Genomic DNA, 19845 nt, shown 5'->3' with positions numbered 1-19845 from the left:
GTCTGCAAATAGGTTTCAAATGCCCATGACAAGTTATTACGGGAAAAACTGTCCCTTATGGGCAATAGGTTAGAGATTACGACAAAAATTAAATAAAGGCAGAAATAGAAAATTCATGCTGATGGATTACGAAAATGAGGATCATGCACGGCGTTCCTGGTCGATGTATTAGGTTTTTCTCAATAATGTTTAACACCAACGAAGATTATTCAGCATAGTCTATAACAGATGTGTGGGGAAATTGCGCTGCCCAGGTGGCACGCCTTAATCAGACACCGAGCGACATCTGGTTTTAAAACAAATAAACACATGGTAGGACGGAGCAGTCGAAACGTTGGAGCGTGGTTGACGTGATCACTGGCTCGTCAGCGTAACTGTTCCGAAGAGCAACAGCTTTTTGAGATTAGTTAAGGAACACGACGTCATGACCGCAGTCATCTACCAACATCGATATTGGCCGTGATGTCGTATCACTGCGGGAAATACGGCCCCGCTGATGCTGCGCACGCGTTTGGAAACAAAACTCCTGTCTAGGGTTGTTCTGAAGCGAAAAGCTTCACTAGGCTCGTCAACACCGCGCTTCGCGGAAGCCGGAGGCCAGATTTGCCACTTCTGCGCATGCGCGAAACCGAGCGACGTCACGCGGAGCGCAGGTGGCCGCCGGCTCCGAATTAAAAAAAAACAACTAATAATAGTAAGCACAGAAACGAGAATAATAAAAAAAATGAAAGAAAGATATCAGAAATAAAAAATAAATAAAGACAAACAGTACTCTAAGAAACTTTCATATCTCGGTGGACACCCGAACCGCACCGTAAGGAAAGGAAAATGAAAAGAAAATTGGTTTTAAGGAAAGGAAATGACGCCTGTCTCTCTCATATCTCGGTGCATACCCGAACCGCGCAGTAGGGAACATGAAATGTAATGAAAATTGTTTTCAAGGAAAGGAAATGCATGTCTCTCATATCTCGGTGCACACCCGAAAGGAAAGTACAGCACAGTACTGTCTCTAAATCAACCTCCTAAGACAGCACCGTATTCACTACACGCGCGTCTCCTCCTCAGCTTCTGTACGGGCAGTGTGTTGACGGCCGAACGCCTCCACCATTATCGTGGTGCTCCCAGTGCATTGTGCGCGAACTGCGACAGCCATGACATCAAACCAAACGTAACTGAACCTTTTCGTTTGCAAATCCAGGCTTAACCACACATAAGCCACTGCCAATTTTTCTTTTCGCTGCGGTTTGTATGATAACGGCAGAGGCATTAGCACAACACATTAAGCTGTCAAGGATGGAAGCTTTGTGCCAATGCACGGAGTCAACGCTGAACTTGACTTCCGCGCACTAAACGTTCTACGTACAGTGAACTTTTTAAAAATGTGTTTTGATGCTTTCCAAAAACTAAGCCTCTAACATTACCATGTCAAAATCTGTCGAATTATGTTGCACCTCGCGCATCGTAATTCATAGCGCATGCGGTGTGGTGGAGGCAAGCAATGGCAACGTTTGCGGGAAAAAAATACCTGTCCTTGCGCCTCAACACATGTCTGCTAGCTTATGACTGTACGAGCGCGATTACATGAGTTTATTAGAGGTTCACCACTTTTTATACATTCGCAAAGCAAAATAACCCAGAATCCTAAATAACCGCTGCGTCCATACCACACAGTCTGTGCTTAGCAAGGTGGCACTGACGGGGACGGTGAAACGTAACCGGAGAACGACAACAATCGAAGTAGACTCCGGTCTTGCTCAGTCAGTTGCCGGTTCAGTAACAGTGCTGCAGCTGGGTATCCGAGAGCATGCGCTACAGCCGTCGTCGCTTCGGCTGAAGTCTTGCACGCAGCAGGTAAACGACAAATCGGGCGAGGCAACCGTCAGTATGGAGTTCAAAGGCAAAACGCCGAACCGCCCTTTTCTAGTCATCAGAAAGAGGAACCAGTTTACAAGGCCGGAACTGGTCCGATGCACTTGAAATCCGGCAAGAAGGACTCGCAATACTTCGGAACCCCTTGCAAGGGCTCAGCTGTCACCCAGCGATGGGGTGACAGTTTGACAACCTATTTCAGGAAGGATTCGAAAAAAGCCGCGGTCCACCAATCCACATTGAGCTGATCAGAATGGCTTCCTGAGAGTCTTTAGAGCGCGACAAGTAACGCTCTTGGTTCCCCCAAAGGTTGATAAAGCAGTGATCATGCTGGTAGAACAGGCTATATTCCAGGAGGTCCGGTATTCCCATAGGGTTAAGCCAGTCGTGCCGGTGATCAAGAAGGAAAGCATCCGTCTTCGTGGGGAAAAATAGGGGCACTGTTAATAAACAACTTCAGAGTGAAACACACCCGCTGCCGACAGTTGATCATCTCTTTGTTAACCTGTCAGGCTGCTCTGTGTTCTTATGTCTCGACCTTGAAACCAAAGCTTTTCTTGTCACTGTAAAAACCCATCGATGTCTTTGCAACGTAACGAGCCTTCTCTTTGAGTGTGATCCTAGCCCACGATGTTTCAGAGGAACACGCAATAACATCTGGCAGGCATTCCAGAGTCGTAAGTGTACTTAGGTGATATCGTTGTGGGAGGTCCAGATGCGGAAGAACAACGCAAGAACCTAAGGTTCCCACTGGTAAGGATCCGAGACGAGGCTTCCGATCCGAGGCTTCGTCTAGACAAGGACACAGGTGTCGTCGATGCTGCAGACATCACCTTCCTCGGCTACCGAATGACATAAGTGAAGTGCATCACTCTGCCGAAAAATTGAAGGTGATTCATTGGGCTCCGGTACCGAAAATCAAGCCACAGTTGCGTTTCATGGACTGTTCGGTTTGTCTAACTTAATGCACTGGGTATCATCCAACCTACAATCACTTCACCCTAGCAAGAGCTAAAGCAATAAGAGAGCAACGGCTCTCTGAACAGCCAGATGATACATCCAGTGTTCGGCAGTGCTCACGCACTATGATCTTGACAAATAGTTGGTATTAGCTTGTGACGTGTCTCCTCACGGGCTAGCATTCGTTTTAGCCATGTGGAACAAAACGGTTGATAGGCATCAGTAACGTTAGGGTCAAGAACATTGACTGCTACTGAGCGCAACTACTCCCAAAGAGATTTGGTTGTTTCGTTTATGGGAGTTTAACGTCTGAAAGCGACTCAGGTTATGAGGGACGCCGTAGTGAAGGGCTCTGGAAATTTCGACCACCTGGGGCTCTTTAGCGTGCGCTAATATCGCACAGTACACGGGCCTGTACAATTTTGCATTTATCGAAATTCGACCGCCGCGCCCGGGATCGAACCCGCATCTTTCGGGTCAGTAGCCGTACGCCATAAGCACTGAGCCAGCGCGATGGCTCTCGCAAAGAGATGGGAAAGCTTTTAAAGCGGTTGCTGCAGTCAGTAAGCACCAACATCGCATTTGTGGTAGAAAATTATTCTTCACTGATTTTTATTACACATATACACCTGCTTGGAATGCTGCTCTCAAGAAAGCCGATGAGATCGGTCCCCTCAGCGTGTAGGCTGCGTTGGAGATTGCGTCTTTTCCAATAAAACTCTGAACTAGTCTGTATACCATCAGAAGATAGGGCTCTTGCAGAGATATCTGCGCAATTCACCTCTTCCACTCGAAGAGATGCAGTTATGTCTCGCGTAAATGGATGGCCTCACGAAAAATAACCAGGTGTTTATCAACCTTGTTGCCAAATGTGGGATAAATTTGCCTCCTATAAGCAGTGTGTCCGCTGGGGCAAAAGATTTTTATTTATTGCTAGAGTGTGCCTTTCGGCATAAATTATGTCCTGATATCTTTCATGAGATGAATGGTGCTGTGGATCCTGCATTACGTGTATGCCGGAATTGTCCAAATAAAAAGATTTGCAAGAGGCTATGTTTTGCGGATAGGGATTTACGAGGGCGTTGAACAGGGAGATCGCAGCTATGGAGTCCAAATCAGTAACGAAATGTACCACCTCATGGTGCAGTGCCGCGCTGTGAACCAACAGAAATTCAGATTTTAGCTTACACATTGGCTTCGCAGGTCCCTTTCATGGAAAGACATTCCTTCTCTTCCGCGACAGCTACTTCATATGGCTCGAGTTGAGTATCGCTTCATCCGCATCGACTGTGTCTATCGTGAGGGAGCTTTGCGGAATTCTCGCAACTCACAGTATGCCAGATGCCTCAAAAGAACGAACTCTTCTTCAAGTTAATGAGTTCAAGGTCTTTCCCGCCGCAATAATACTCGTCCCGCTCTAGCTGCACCTTACCACCCAACGTCTATTAACGAATTTGAACGACTTGAATAAAGAACAACGCAGTCGTCCAACGCTTGGGCCGAGGAGACGTTGAAGTGAGCCTATCACGCTTCCTGGCTGGGCAGCATGTCCTACCACGCACTTCAAAAAGAAAGGCCTCAGAGGTGCTGTTCGGAAGAAAGCTGAACTCATTGCATCGTGAACAAGCTGCAACACAAACCAGGCAGCACACAAAAGGGCCCACATTCCAACCTGAAGACAGTCTTCTCACAAGAAACTCCGGCCCCGAGGAACAAAGCTGGTTATCTGGACTAGTCATTGTTCGCTATGCACCCTTGTCATGAGAAATCTAGCCAGAGAACCACTAACGCGGGAAGAGACGCATAGATCGCATGACGAAGCGCACTTCAGCCATGGAAGAACTATCCGCTTCACTGCGCCATAACAACGACCAACTGACTACCCTCTCGGGTTGGATGCAGAGGACAGCCATCAGAGCTACAATGCACCGCCAACTGCTGGCGAACCATCGCAGCAAAAAGAAAGCTGGAGTCCGTCAGCTGAGAGCAATCTAAAAGAGAACGACACATGACATCTCCTTTCGGATTGGTCCATTCACCAACAACACATTTCGACAACGTCCTCATCGATATCTTAAGCACTGGATCACCTTCAGCTGGATATTCCCATCTTATGCTTAATTGCATCGATGATTTCACTCACTGGCCCGAAGCTTTCCCTCTGTCCAATGCGACCCGTGCGACAATCGCCAGAAATCTCGTCGCCGACTGGTGTCACGATACAGCGTTCCCTCGACAGTCATCACCGACCAGAACCCTCACTTAGAACTTCCTTTTTCACACACCTTATTGACCTGCTTGCTTTGCACTGCCGCCTACCATCCCATCGCCAACGGCATGATTGAAAGGTTCCATCGTTCACTAAAGGCAGCCCTGAAAAAGCAATTGGATACCACTATCTGGACTACATTCCTATCAGTTGTTGGGGTTAGCCTCCGCGAAAGTTTGAAACAAGATATTGTCTGCACTTCGGCAGACCTTGTCTTCAGCTCGCCTCTTCGTGTTCCTGGTGAGTTCTTCCTGGTCAGTGTTTCGACTCCAAACCCCTATCCGGCAAATTATGTGACGCAGCTCCTATGCTTCGGCACCAGACTTGGTCATCTTTAAGCGTAGAAAGTTGGGCTAGTTGGTTGGTAGTACTATTATGATACATTCCAGCGGCTAAAAAGACACGGACGAAGGTAGACGAGACAGAACGAACGCCGGCTAGTTGGTTGGTAGTACTATTATGATACATTCCAGCGGCTAAAAAGACACGGACGAAGGTAGACACATTCCTCCTGAGCTTGCAACTTCCACTCACGGTTTCGCCGGCAATACTCCGTTCACAAACCGCTTCAGCGTCCCTACGACGCCTAGTTCTGCGTAGTCGAATGACAGTAGAAGATTTTCATTTGGACGTTCGCGGACGGTCTGACGGCATTTCAATCGACCGCCTGTAGCCAGCCTTTATAGAGGTCTCCCCAGTGCACCTTCTTGTGCTGTTTCTCTGCCCTAAGCGGCCGGCTGCCCGTCTACGCCATCTTGCCCTCATCCTCCACTGCAGCGAAATTTCCCTTCCCGGCTCCCATCTTCAGCAAGCTCCTTCACTAGTGGAGGGCAGCGCTGGTACCACGCAACACAGGTGGCAGCGGCCTCTGATGAAGACAATGCCGAGGAGTATCCTGGTTGGGCTCCTTCCCCGCTCTGGAGCATCGCGCGAGCCTGTTGTGGCTGTTCAAAGCTGCGCATCCAACCCTGGAACTAATGCGAATAAATCGGTCGATGCTTCCCTAATCCCGGCCTCATGTGGGCCTCAAACTGAGCGCTGTTTATTTAAGACGAGCGCACAGAATGACATGACAGGACGGGCGCTGACTCCTACTAAATGTGTTAGAAAACGCAGTCGTACTTTTAATTAGAACGAAATTAGTGAGTGAATGCGCATTTGTCAGCACAAAAAAACATTGTAGATTAAAGGGCTACACAGCTTTTATCGCTTGTTCTTCAACCATGTGATTTCACTTGCTCGGAGGTGACTAATTATTTCTGATGCACGCGTGGCCTTTCTACTCGATGAAGTATGCTTACGTCTCATTGCATATTTTTTTGCAAGTAGTGGCTAACAGTTGTCACCTTTGTCCTTGCAAGAGTGGTAGTTGACGGGTAGGTTCTGGATCAAGTCTGATGCGCTTCCTATGAATCTTAAAGTTCGCTGGCACTTCCGTTGACACAACGCCCAGTTTGTCCGAGACATTTTCACACATGAAAGGGTGATTTCGTAGACCAAATAAGTGGTGCACCTGACGTACAACTTTGCGTGTGTCATTCCACAGCCGGGAGTCACAGGGCCACCACTGCGTACCTTGGAGCGCATCTTGGCCAGTTTACATGGCGCAGAGAACACTACAGGGACGGCGTACTTGCTGCCAAACCGTTTGAGATTATGGGACACCTGTGAATATACAGGGCCACCACTGGTTTGGCACTGTCTAGTTCTTTTCGCCTCCATGTTTTATGTGGCATTAGCTTGATTTCCTGCAAGAATTTCAAGAAACAATGCGACACCAACAAGCCCCTCAGCGTGTTTGATTATGAAATCGTGTAGAAGCGAGTCGAGCGAACTCTCTTCTCCGCTGAAACACTTTTTCACACTATAACCTGAACAATAAGCTTTCCTCTGCGGAGAAAATTCTACAACAATGCCGGCGCCTCCTACTCTTGGGTTAGTTCACAGAAGTGCCGACGTCATCTAGACAGACCACATATGTGCGGTCAGCAACTGTGGACGCAAGTGCTGGGCAGTGACTGGTCAGCGCTGCGTTTATTCCGCTTAACCCTCGACCCAAGGAAGCTAGCGAAACAGACCACATCACATTTCTTAAGCACGGAAAGTACGTGCGCCTCTATAGAAAATGTTTTTACACAGCTTGTGTGACCTTCCACAGTTCGTCGTGTCTATGCCCAAGAAAGCAGGCACAGGAGCTTCGCCTCAGAGAAATTGACTAGGATGAAAAGTGCAGTTTTACGTGAGGGTGTATAACTAATGGTGTAAATGTGTATATTTATTTTTTACATGCTCTTTTTGATAAGAAGTTTCGTAGTTGTGACAAAATTGGTGTTTTTTCTGTATTATTATGATGCTTCCATTCTCCTGCTACTACCTGTTCACTATGACTTGATGTGCGGAACTGTTTGCCTTTATTTGAAAAATTATTTATTTCTCGTCGGGGTGGCAACAGATCGTGAGCCTAAATTCCCAGCTTTTCCTCCCTTCCTTTACTGAGGAAAAATTATGAATATTATTAATATGAGTACTACCTCGCTGAGAAATGCAGATTCCCAATCGCAATTTTTTCCACTGTAGCTCCGGGTAGCTACAATGACAGTTGATGAGGCGAATGCACTCGCTGAAAATGACACTAAAATTGCCGGTCTGACACTCGTATAACTATCACTTATGCGCACAATAGAGAAAATTAAAAAAAAATGCCAACAGGCAGTGTTGCGCACAATGAAGAAAATGCCAGTAGGAAAGTATGACGCTAGGAAAATGAGAGACATCTTAGCTCCGCCTTAAGGTATGAAGCGGTAGATGTGCGTAACTGGTCATCAGCGACTTTACGTTCATAGTTCCCTGATTGTCCTTTTACCGCCCCTGGCGAAGTGGTGCAGCGGTTCAGCGATGGCCCACAGCCCAATAATGGCAGTTGCTGCCGCCGGTGAGTTTGTGCGAACACCATTGCTCTTCCCGGGAAACATCTCGCGATCAGTCATTTTATTTAACTACGACATGCTACGGTGGTCAGTTTGCTCAAAATCCCGTGGGTAGGTTATAATTACACCCTATGATCACATCACTTAGGCGGCTTACCTAGGTTATTTCTCCGGGGATATTTTGCACAGAATGCTGACGACAACGACGCTGGATTTGCTGCAGAACATCTGGCTTAACAGTATCAGTTAATATTTCTCAGGCCTGAAAGCGCGTTACAAGGAAACCTCACGCAAAAACACATTAGTAAATCACAAAACAGGTATACTGTTGTTGCTTGCCAGCCCCTTATGTTTCTGCAATCCGTGCTTTTTTCAAGCAGCGTTTGCAGAATTTGTTTTTCTGCCCAAAATCAGAACATTTTCAGCAGTTCATCTCTTATCCATTGCAGAGGGCAAGTTTTGTTCGGCAGAAAACCCTCCGTCAACTTGGGAGCGAAAATATGCAGCGTGCATTTCCGCCGGCGCCGTCGGCAGCCTATCCGCACTAGCGGTGTCAAAGTGCCGCCACCTGCAGGTCGATCTCACAGAGCGCAGTGGCAAGGGATCAAAGGTTTGTAAGTTGCATTATTTACAAACTTCTACATGGACCATAATCACTGAGGTGGCTGGACAAGATGATCAATGCTAATAAAATGTTCTCACTAGACGTGCTACAGTGCAATGTTGACAGACAAGATCCCACTACGCTACCAGATCCCGAAGTGAAATCTTGTCCTGATGCCCACACACATTCCTCGGTTCTCTGTTCCTGCGCCCTTATTCCTGTTCGTCGTCGTTACATTATTTATGGACGTGTTCGTAAGTGTTTGCCTAAACATTCGATCATACACATACACAGCTCTAGAAGGACAGGTTTTAATGGTCCGCCTATCTGCAGTTTCTGACGATCTCAAAACATAAAATATTTTTATGTACTTCAAATAATTACTGTTGTAGGTTTCAATGTTCCAGAAGATCACCATGCTTGCTGTAACAATGCAGGCTCTTCAAAAACAGTCTTAATGCTTATGGTCTAATAAGGCAGGAAATGTGTTTTCATGCGGCGTCCCTCCTACTTTGTCGATCTCTGCTAAAACACTTCCGGTAACTCTGTACCAAAAAATGAACAACCCATGCAATGAGATCACGCAGTGAAGCCCGCTGAAATTGACAATAAGTTGCAATTCTCCGCAAACATCATTCAAGCCCACTTCAAAAAAATCAAGAGCACAAGGAAAACACACTTAGATGGCAGTCATATTTTAATACTTGCCTTTATTAAATTAGTTGTAAATGCAACTTTAAGAGGAATGGTAGTCAGTCCGTAGCCTGTTGGATTGTACTTGTTTTTAGTAATATCATACGTTTCAAACATTTTTCCGTCAACGTTGCCTGCTTTCACATTGACCCAAGGCCATGCCCAATAGAAGTACTTGCCATAAGTTTCAATTACGTCATGAGTAGGGTTACGTATATCTGAAACAGCAGGACGTGAGTTTAACATCAGTAGACTAGTGATGTGATGAACACATGACTTTGTCAGAGGCCTCCGACTAGTACCATTTGTAGCGATAACTCTGTGCCTTCCCCATGGTTTTCTTTCCCTTGATTACAATTCAGTTGCTACACGAAACCTTGCACTATTTATCCTGCACTTTTAGCCTTATGTCCAATTTCTCTTCTATTGCACAATGATACAAATAAATCCAGAGTCGGTAATGCCCATTGTCCTGTACCTAACACTATTCCTTGTTGTGTTCACTGCACTTTTTATTTTTTCCAATCACCAATTCTTTTCCCCTCTTCTCTTCATCAAGAAGGCTAATACAAACATGCTTTAAAGGTGCCAGTGCTGCATTATTATTAAGGGCGATTTATTCGAGCACAGTCTCCTTGGAACCCTTGTCTGCTTGGAACCCTCCTTGGAATCCTCCTTGGAAGGCTCCTTGGAACCTTTGTCTGCGAGGGTATATGTGCGAAGTAACCTTATCACGTTAACAAGCCACGTACTATGAAGTTAAAAACATCTTGCCTACTAGAATGAACAGCAAATGCCAAAGCATCACTGTGCCTCCTTTTTAATATTTTCCTTCGTGAGAAGTACCTCTTTCAACTTGTAATTACCCAATGTATGCGCCGCTACTCCTTACTGTCACTTTCTTCCATTACAAATGCATGATACTGTGATTGTTCTGGGCGTAAAGTTTTTGTTTTTTTGTCTTTCTTTGCTTGGACACCTTGTGCACCCCAGGTTTTAAAACCGCCAAAAAAAACGCTGCACTGTAAGGGCACTCAAAATATTCTATTTTTTATACTTACTCAAGATGCGGATACGCAGCAACTGCTTTTGCAAGAAAGCCACTTGGTCTAGGTACTTCTGGTTGGGTTCCACATTAGAATTTACTTCGTACCTCGTGTTGTTTGCATTAAAAGCCGATCTATGTTCTAACGCGGCTGTGAAGACATGAAGGCGGGCAAAGAAATTCACCGGCAGCAAGTTTATAGGCGAACTTGTGCGCACAAAAAGATTAAAATTTGGAAGTAGCGACACTAGGAAGTGCACTTCGCAGCGTTTAGGCAAGAGTATCGATCCTTCATGCCCGCGCGCTAGATAACTGGTGCAATGAAATTTCATAACAAGGTGCCCCAGCCACCCACAGCCTGGAACATGGTAAATACCGCCATACGTGCTCATTAATATATCAGAGCGCTCCAATCACGGCAAGTGATAAGGCCGCGTTCCCAAGGACAAAAGCATGCTAGAGGTACAGAATAAGTAAAGGATATGCTATACTTTTTCTTTTTAATCATGCCCCGCTATCGGATATGAAGAAGCAGTTTGTTCATATATCGGATATGAAGAAATATAAGCACCCACCGATAATAAGCAACCGCTCCAACTTCTCATGAAAAAGTGGAAAATATTTGTTCGTGAACCTAAACCATCATCCTTTGTGTGCGTGAGAAAGAGCGCGCAGCCAAGCCGCCGACCACGCTTCCTCACCCCGCTGTCCTGTCGGAGCTGTTGGAGGCAATGTTTTTAAATATATATATTTGAAAACGTTGGTCGGAGGTGCGCAGCGTCCGCGGCAAGATTTCCAGCTTTTTGTGTTGGACACCACACGATAGACTGCGGCCCAGATAGCCAAAAACCTGCCGAAAGCGCATAACTGGTGAGAACAATAGCGCGATCAGCGCGTTGTTACGTGGGCCTGGTATCACCGTCACTCGGTAGGGTTAGGTAGGCTTCGCGTATGTTCCGTTGATTCATTTGGTGGGAATTGTTTGACAGCCGTAATGGAAGTCGGCACGAGCTCTAAAAACTGTGGTATGGTATGGGATTGAGGAGCCCTTATCGTTGGAAATCACAGCGCCACCGTGCCATTCGGTTTTGGACCGAGCGGCGACGCGAGGTAGAGAAAGCCGCGGGACCAGATTCCAAAAAGTTCAGTGTCGCTCAAGAAGTTCGGGGAAGAATAAATTTTGTAAGAAGCTCACGGATTTCGGACGCGTGGAAGGTGGTTCAAATCGGCGTTGTGACAAAGTAGTTCTAAAAATTTTCGATCACATACCAGCTCGATGAATCGGAGGACAATCTCTTGTGGGACACGGAGAGCAGCGACTCAAGCGGTCTGATGGACCAGAGTGGGAGTGAGATTGGCTAACTACCAGACTTGACCTGAGGATTACATTTTTTTGCACCTTCTTTTCGTATTGTTTCATATAGGATGTCATTTCTCGCACACGTCTCTTCGACACATTTCCACGGAAATGGGTTCCGGCTCATTTCTAATGTTCGGAATTCAAAATGACATTGAGGTGGAGAAAAAAAGGAGGTTAGAATCGAGTAACTAAGCTAGTGCTGGTGATGTCTGTGCATGGTAGGTTTAGACACTAACATTTTAAAATGGCTCGAAGTTTTCCTTACTCATGGAAAGCAATTTGTTGCCATCAATAATGTTAATTCCGCCGTTCACCCTGTTCTTTCAGGGGTTCCCCAAGGCACCGTCTTGGGTCCCCTGCTTTTTCTATATTCATCAACAACTTACCCCGCAATATTTCTTCTTCTGTACATCTTTTTGCCGAGGACTGCGTCCTCTTTCGGGAAATAACGAATAACGACAAGCACATGATTCAATCTGACCTTAACACTATCTCAACATGGTGCAAAACTTGGAATATGACTTTTAATGGTGAAAAGTGGAAACTTATGCGCATTTCTCGTGTTAATAGTGATCTTCCCGTATATACTCTTAATGGTGTGCAACTTGATTCAGTTAAAAATATAACTACCTCGGAAATCATATTACGTCTAACCTTAGCTGGCATGCGCACATTGAGCACATCACTAACAAAGCTAATCGCATGCTGGGTTATCTGAGACGTAACTTTCACGCAGCGCCAACTAACATCAAACTTCTACTCTATACCACACTCGTACGTTCACAACTAGAATATGCGTCATCAGTCTGGGACCCTGGGGTTAAGAGTTTGATCGACCAACTGGAAATGGTACAACACAAATCAGCGCGCTTTATTCTCTCTGACTTCCGGCGTGCGTCAAGCGTAATGGCTATGAAAACTACACTAGGGCCTAACTTCACTTGCATCACGACGCAAAATTGCATTCTTGTGTCTTTTTCACAAAGTATTTCACCATGAGTCCATTCGCTGCGAGTTACTTATTCCCCCTTCATATTGTGGACACCCGTGCGCCGGAAGGGATTCTGCGAAAAGCTTATAAATAGGTATTTTGGCCCGTACATAGTCCTGCGCCGCCTGAACAGCTTCAACTACGAAGTTGTCCCCCATGGAACTGTGATCTTCGGCCCTCAGCGTCAACGGCATGAAATCGTGCATGTAGTGCGCTTAAAGCTGTACTTTTCGCGTGACTGAGCGCTCTGTTCACGCTGTGTTTCTTACCTTTTTCCCCTTACCCCACGTGTGAACTTGACTCTCCCCGCATCTCATCTAGCGCGCATTGTATAGTTCACCTCCCCCCTATTCTTATTGTTCTCGCTCCTCCTCCTCTCACTGTACATCCCATTCCACATCGAGACGATGTTTGCTTTCGCGGGGGGGAATAATGCCACGCGCCTAACGCGCCGCGCGGCCTGCGGGCTGAATCGAAGACGACGACGGAGCGGCGGTGGGCTCTCGCGGCGCGCTTGTTCTGTTCGGTGTCGTGGAAGCTGGCTTTATAATTAAAAGAAGGCTCCCAGTCTTGGGTTCTTGCCGACGCCTACCTTCACGGTTGCTCTGGTCGTGACAATATATTTCACGCCGCACAGATCACATACGTAAGGTAGGCATTTCTACATGCAAAACAAACATTCAAGGATTCTTTTATTCCTCACACGTCATATGACTGGAACCACCTTCCTTTTTCAGTCGCCACAATTCCTGACCCTGTATTGTTTCGGACTGCTGTTACCGCTTCTGTTGAATGATATATTGTGCTTATCACTTATTCTAACTTATCTAAGTTTTGACAATTTATTCTTCTCTGCTGTTGTTTGTATTTTCAATGTTATGTATTACCCACTCCCCTCTGTAATGCTGTGCCCTGAGGGTAAAATAAATAAATAAATAAAAAATAAATAAATACTAGGAAGAGCACTCGAAACTGCTCGGGCTCAGAATACATGCCCTTCATGCCCGTTTGCTAATTAACAGGCCCAATGAAAGTTCGAAATAACATGCGTAAGACACCACAACCTCCAACATGGTAGAAACCACCACATGTGCTCGTTTCTTCAACAAAGCATTCTAATCGCGGCTGGCGTAGCAAAGACAGTGATAAGGCCCTGTTTTAACATGACTGGTTGTAAAACATTTTATTCGTCGGAGAGATCTTGCTGCGAAGAGATCGCGTTAAATGGTCGAGAGCACTTAGCCCTCGACGTCTTTTTCTACAATCTCCACCACCAGAACTTCGGTTGAGGGTCAGAGCTATAACTAGAAGGATCGGTAACTAGGTCACCCTCTATTTTGCATTCCCATAGGCTGTGATCGTACTTGGTTCATTGGCCGCAGTGTTTGCAATTCGGTTTGTACTGATCAGGATAAATTTGCGCGAGGAATGATGGGGTGCATATTGTAGTCAGTCTTCTGTAGTCAGGCTTTTGTCCGTAGAGGGAAACTCCTTCTCTCTAGTTTAAAATGATTGATGTGATGGTAGGCGATCATAAAGTCCTTCAGAAAATTCAGGGAGCCGGACACATCCACTGCCCGGCTGCCGAAAACTCGGGCTTTGTGTTGGGCTGCCTTGTTTCCCGGATTCTCGAAATCGGCTGGGACCCATATTAGTTTGGAGCGATTCAGTGAGAGTTTTGGTGATTTAACGATTTTAAGAGATGCGTTTTAATTCACCCTTTTGTGAAATTATTGATAGCCATTATAGAGTCGCTAAGACAGGTGCACTACTGGGTACGCGCTAAGGCGACGGTTATAGCTGCCTCTTCTGCCTTTGTAGAGGATTTGGTTTTGATGGTTGCCGAGGAGTTCTGGTCACCATTCTCCTTCACAATCCCAACTGCAGTCATTTGAATGCTTGTGTTCTGCTGCATCTACATAAATTGTTCCGGTGTACTGGCCGTATGTGTTATGTAGGGCTTTGGTTCGTTCTTCTCTTCTACCCTCATGGTGTATGGGGTGCATGTTCTTGGGAAGTGGTTTGACTAGTAGTGCTGCCCTATAGTTGCGAGACAAGTCTGCTTTAGCGTTTTTATTCGTAGGCTGGAAGTCAATTTCAAGCATGGTTAGAATACTCCTACCAGTTCTGTATTTGGATAATCTCACCGTTTCAGCCATTAAACGAGCTTCTTTCAGTTTGTTGTAGGTGTTGTGTATTCCTAACCTCATAAGTCGTTTGTCTGATAGATTTGGTTCATGGTGTTTAACGTCCCAAAGCGACTCAGGCTATGAGGGACGCTGAACTGAAGACCTCCGAAAGTTTCGACCACCTGGGGTTTACTTAACGCGCACTGACATCACACAGTACATGGGCCTATAGAATTTCGCCTGCATCGAAATTAAATTCAAATTCAAATTGAGGCATTTCCCAAGCAGCACAAATTGATTGGTCCAACAGTGGCAAAAGAGTGGCGGAAATTGGCATGAATATTGGTCCTACATCGGCATTTGAGCAATCCGAGACTTTTTCCAACAATGGCCCATCATTCATGCCAAGATTGTGCCTATACTCAGCCAGTCTAGCTACCAGCATTGACCCAACATTCAGCCAGTCTATCCACAAATGGCCAACGTTCGTGCCAAGACTATGCCCATGTTCAGCCAATCTATTAATTATGGCCCGACATTCATGCCAATACTATGCCCATATTCAGCCAATCTATGAATAATGGCCCGAAATTCGCGCCAATAGTATGCCCACATTCCGCCAGTATCAATAATAGCCCCAGGTTCGCTCCGACTTGTGCCCGCTTTTCCACCCTTGATCAAACTTTTATAGGTGGCATATCAATTGCAAGGCCAGTGGGAAATTGTATGCGATCGGGGGTCCCACCTAGTTTTGTACCACACCTCTTGCTGGCCAGAAACAATGCAGACATATACCGCTTGTTTTCCACCAGCCGGAGCTTGTATGTGTAACATTTTAGATATAAGCAGTCAGCAGACATACAAAAAAGAAAGAACAGATTCAAAGAACGAAATTTATTGCATCTACGGTGCCAGTACATCGTAAAATGCACTGTGCCGGAGCCGCTGAATCGATGAGTCATATCGGCACTAATCGTTGCACTCCTCTTGTAAGAAACTTTTGCAGTGCCTTGAAACAAATTCCTCGCCAAGCTCTTGCACGATGACCTGGCTGTACATCGCAGCTGCAAAGAGGTGCATGATGTGATCATGAGTGTAAGCACAGCCATCGCAGAAAAAAGACAAGAAATAAAATAACACATTGATCTTAGTGGCGCGCAGTGTGCGAGAAGGTACTCGCAACATAGGCTGAAAGTATAATTTTTAAATGACTCTTAATATAAATCTCCACACTAACAGCAAAATGTTGAATTGAATTTAACAATCTTTTCCCACCGTATTCATTCATTCATTCATTCATTCATTCATTCATTCATTCATTCATTCATTCATTCATTCATTCATTCATTCATTCATTCATTCATTTTATTTCTACTTTTGCCATACAAATTACCAAAACACTGACTGAACCCATAGCCAGAGGCTAGTGTGGGGTTCAGAAACAAAATATATGAAGGCAATGACACAGCACTTGTGAAAAATGAAAAGCACGAAATCACGGCGAAAGACCCAAATACATCATACAACAAGGAAAAAATAAAATAATGTGCATTTTACAGCAGAAGGAAAAAAATCTTTCATGAACAACATGGTACAACAGACACAAACCGAAGACAATTGTCACATATGTCAAATAAGGCTCATAAAGTATGTTCGCAATGCTCTATTTGTTTCATGAGACTGTTTTATTTCTGGGGGTAAAGCATTCCAAACCTTGGCTCCTGAAAACTGCACCAATATTTCGCTGTAAACGTTATAATTCGGTGGTAGGTTAAAGTTACTATGTGTAAGGTTTCTTGTGAGTCGAGAAGATGAGCGAAACAGGGAGGCATTGAAAGGTTGATTTTATTTGACTATGTTGTTTACACACACCGCTATCTTTAAAGAGCGCAAAAGGTCAAAAGGAAGGATATTTAATAACTGGAAAAGTGGTTTACTTGGTTCGGTATACTTGCTTTGTGTTAGAATTCGGATAGCCCGTTTTTGTAATCGCCGGATAGGATGTATGTCAAACCCCATGATTCTATACAGTATGTTAAATGACTATTAATAAGTGCAAAATAAAGGGTACGCAGTGTTTGTGTGTTAAAACAATCGCGGGCCTGTAGTAAGGCGTAGCAGCCTGAGGCCAACTTCGAACAGACGGCTAGTTTCTAATCCCAATTGTCCGTGTCACACCCTCAAATACATATTAAAAGTCACAAAAAGAGATAAATATAGTGTTTAATACAAATCAATCTATTTTTATATTTCCTATCAAAATTACATGTCTATTGCGAGCTGGTTGTTTGCCTTTTTGTTCCAGCAAAGTATGGCACAGGTGGTAGTAGCTCCTCCCCATTGAACAGCTGTGAGCAATTTTTTTTTTTCGCTATGAAATATAATATTCCATGCAAAGACGGCTTGCACAGTTTTGCGAAATGCGCTGAACGCAGGAGACCGAATACACTTTTTTAAAGTAAGCAGATTATCGATGCCGCTTTTCATGCATGTAACGGGGCAGACTGAAATCTTACTTGAAAACCACACGAAATCACTCTTCCGATAGTCCATGGGTGATTAATTCCGAGACAACATGGATAAAGTTCGCTGGGACCAGGAATTCCGCTTTTTCTCGTACGCCTGCAACTGGCCAAGACAAAGGCACCCGGCACGGGAATATTACACGCGGCCAGAAAACTGCTGCAGTGGAAGAATAAGCGCTTCTGGTACTCATCTTGCACAAACGATAGACGACCAATGTCGTAATGAACGCAACATGAGTCGGGCCACACAACACTCCGCCACGGTGATTGAAGAGATAGTCAACGTTCGGTAAATCCATTTCATCAAAGCTGAAAAATAAAGTTCTCACCATTCTGTGCATGCCTTTGCGCTAGACATTTCGCTGTGAAAGTTGGCATTCAGAAGTTGGCGCCAGTGCTTTGTCGCTTTCTCTTTGCCTGCCGGAGAAAAAAAAGGTCGGCGCTGATTCAAAGCGGCAATTACGCCAAGAACCATATTCATTTCCGAACACATTTCAATACAAAAGTATGGTGGTACTCACAAATAGAATCTTACAGGCCAGGCTACTGAATTCCGTCATAATTGTCAAATCGTATCGGGTGTGGATTCTCGACAACGAACGGCGTCAGCTTGAGCGCGCATGCTTCGTCGGCACGGTGGTTGTGTGACTTTTCGCCGCCTTGCTAGCTACAGGAGATACTCGTTGGGCGAGTGTTCGGGAAAGGAGGAGACGACGATGGGACAGGTTTCTTATATTTTTCGGAGAATTTGCTGCAGCAAGAGAAACGGCAGCTGGAAAAGCGGTAGAAGAAAATCTAGGGATGGTGGATGAGCGGCATTGCGCTCAGTTGGGCGCGAGGGGAAAACAGGTTAGAGAAGGTCAGTGTACCTAAAATCACAAAGAAAAAAATAACTCCTAGCATGGTGAGGGCCAGCGCTCTTCCAACAAAGAAGCTCGGCCCGGCAAAAGGCGGCTGTATGGGACTTCAAAAAGGGGGTGGAGAGGTGGGGGGGGGGGGGGGTGAAATGAGTGAAAGAATTCCGGAATGTCCGGAGGATGCGCCATAGGCAGTTGAGCATGTGAAAAGCGGCAAGGAAACGACAATGCGGAGATGTTGGAAGTGGAAACGTGGAGCTTGGGCATGAATTTCGTCAAAACGGCTCCAAACATTAGCGTAATCTCTGCGGTCGTGTGCCTCTTTGGTTGAAGCTGAGATAAATGTGTTAGTATGAAAATAGCGGAATAGAAAACAATAAATAAAATTAGCGGGAACAATGCGTGTTCTTTGAGTGTTTCATATATGATACTTGTGGCGGACAAAGTAGGATGACATACGTCCAAGCAACACCATTCATCAATATAATCCAATGATTCGCTTCTAGAGCGACGAATACCCTACATTTTATAAACACCAGTGTAGGCAGGTCGGTCTAAGCCATAGTCATGCGGCCCACCCGTGCGTGTCTGCGCTAGCTCGAAATGACGCGGCGCGCTACTCAGCTATGCACCTGTTATGGCTCATTGGTATTAAGGATACGCGCAAAGAAAAGGCAAAAAAAAAAAACTAGTGGAAATGCGACCGGGAAAAAGCTCCGATCTTTAATTTGATAAACGTGATAATTTAAAGCAAAAACGTATGCTAGAGCCGTCGTTATAGAATACCCAAAAGCACAGCAGAATAACAAAACAATTTGCGACATTAAAAAAACCTAGCCACCTTAGCTTCGCGGCTTCAGGAAGCAGAGCAGTTTGTTCGTTTATTTTTTTTCTTTTAATTTAACATACATCTACATTATCTTTCCCGTCTGCTGCCTCTTCACTTCTTCACGCAGTAAACGTGCAGCAAGTTGTTCACGTCAACTGTTTATTTGCGATAAAACCAAAATCCCGTTTTACTCGGATCGTTTCTTCTCTCCAAATGCGCCACGCAATAATTTGTGACCTACTAAAATTGTAGTAGAGGAAAAAGCGATTTATTTGTTTTTTTCTAGGGTGAGCATCCCGTGGGTGAGGCATTGTGTCCCGGATTTTGTCATACGATTCAGCGTTTCGTGCAGCATAAACTTATTATTTAAGTTGAGCCTATATCTTGAGACACGAATTTGAACCGGCAACCTATAATCGGGGGCTGTGGTATGCGAGAGATATGCGATGCAGTACGCTAATTAGTGCGTTATTATACCATTCCTCGAATCGAAATTTCATTTTCATGATTGTGGCACCTCTTTCTCTCTTTCTTTTTTTCTTTGCATACCATAATTACAAAAGACGCCGATTTTCAAAATTCGTATACCTTCGTGAATGAATCTGACTTCTGTTCACATTCGCGCGATCAATTACATCGCGCTTTTTATTGTAATTTCGCGTCAGAGTTCGACGCTAGCGCTGTTGTTGGTGATAAAAAATAAATAAATAAACAAGTCCGAATATTGAAAAAAAAACGGATTGAGAGAAATAACCACAGATAATCACAGGGGCATCCTTTGGTGTGT

Source organism: Amblyomma mixtum, chromosome 7, assembly GCF_055824585.1.
Source record: "Amblyomma mixtum isolate Tamu chromosome 7, ASM5582458v1, whole genome shotgun sequence".
Classification (NCBI taxonomy): Eukaryota; Metazoa; Arthropoda; class Arachnida; order Ixodida; family Ixodidae; genus Amblyomma; species Amblyomma mixtum.
This window is presented reverse-complemented; position numbering follows the sequence as displayed.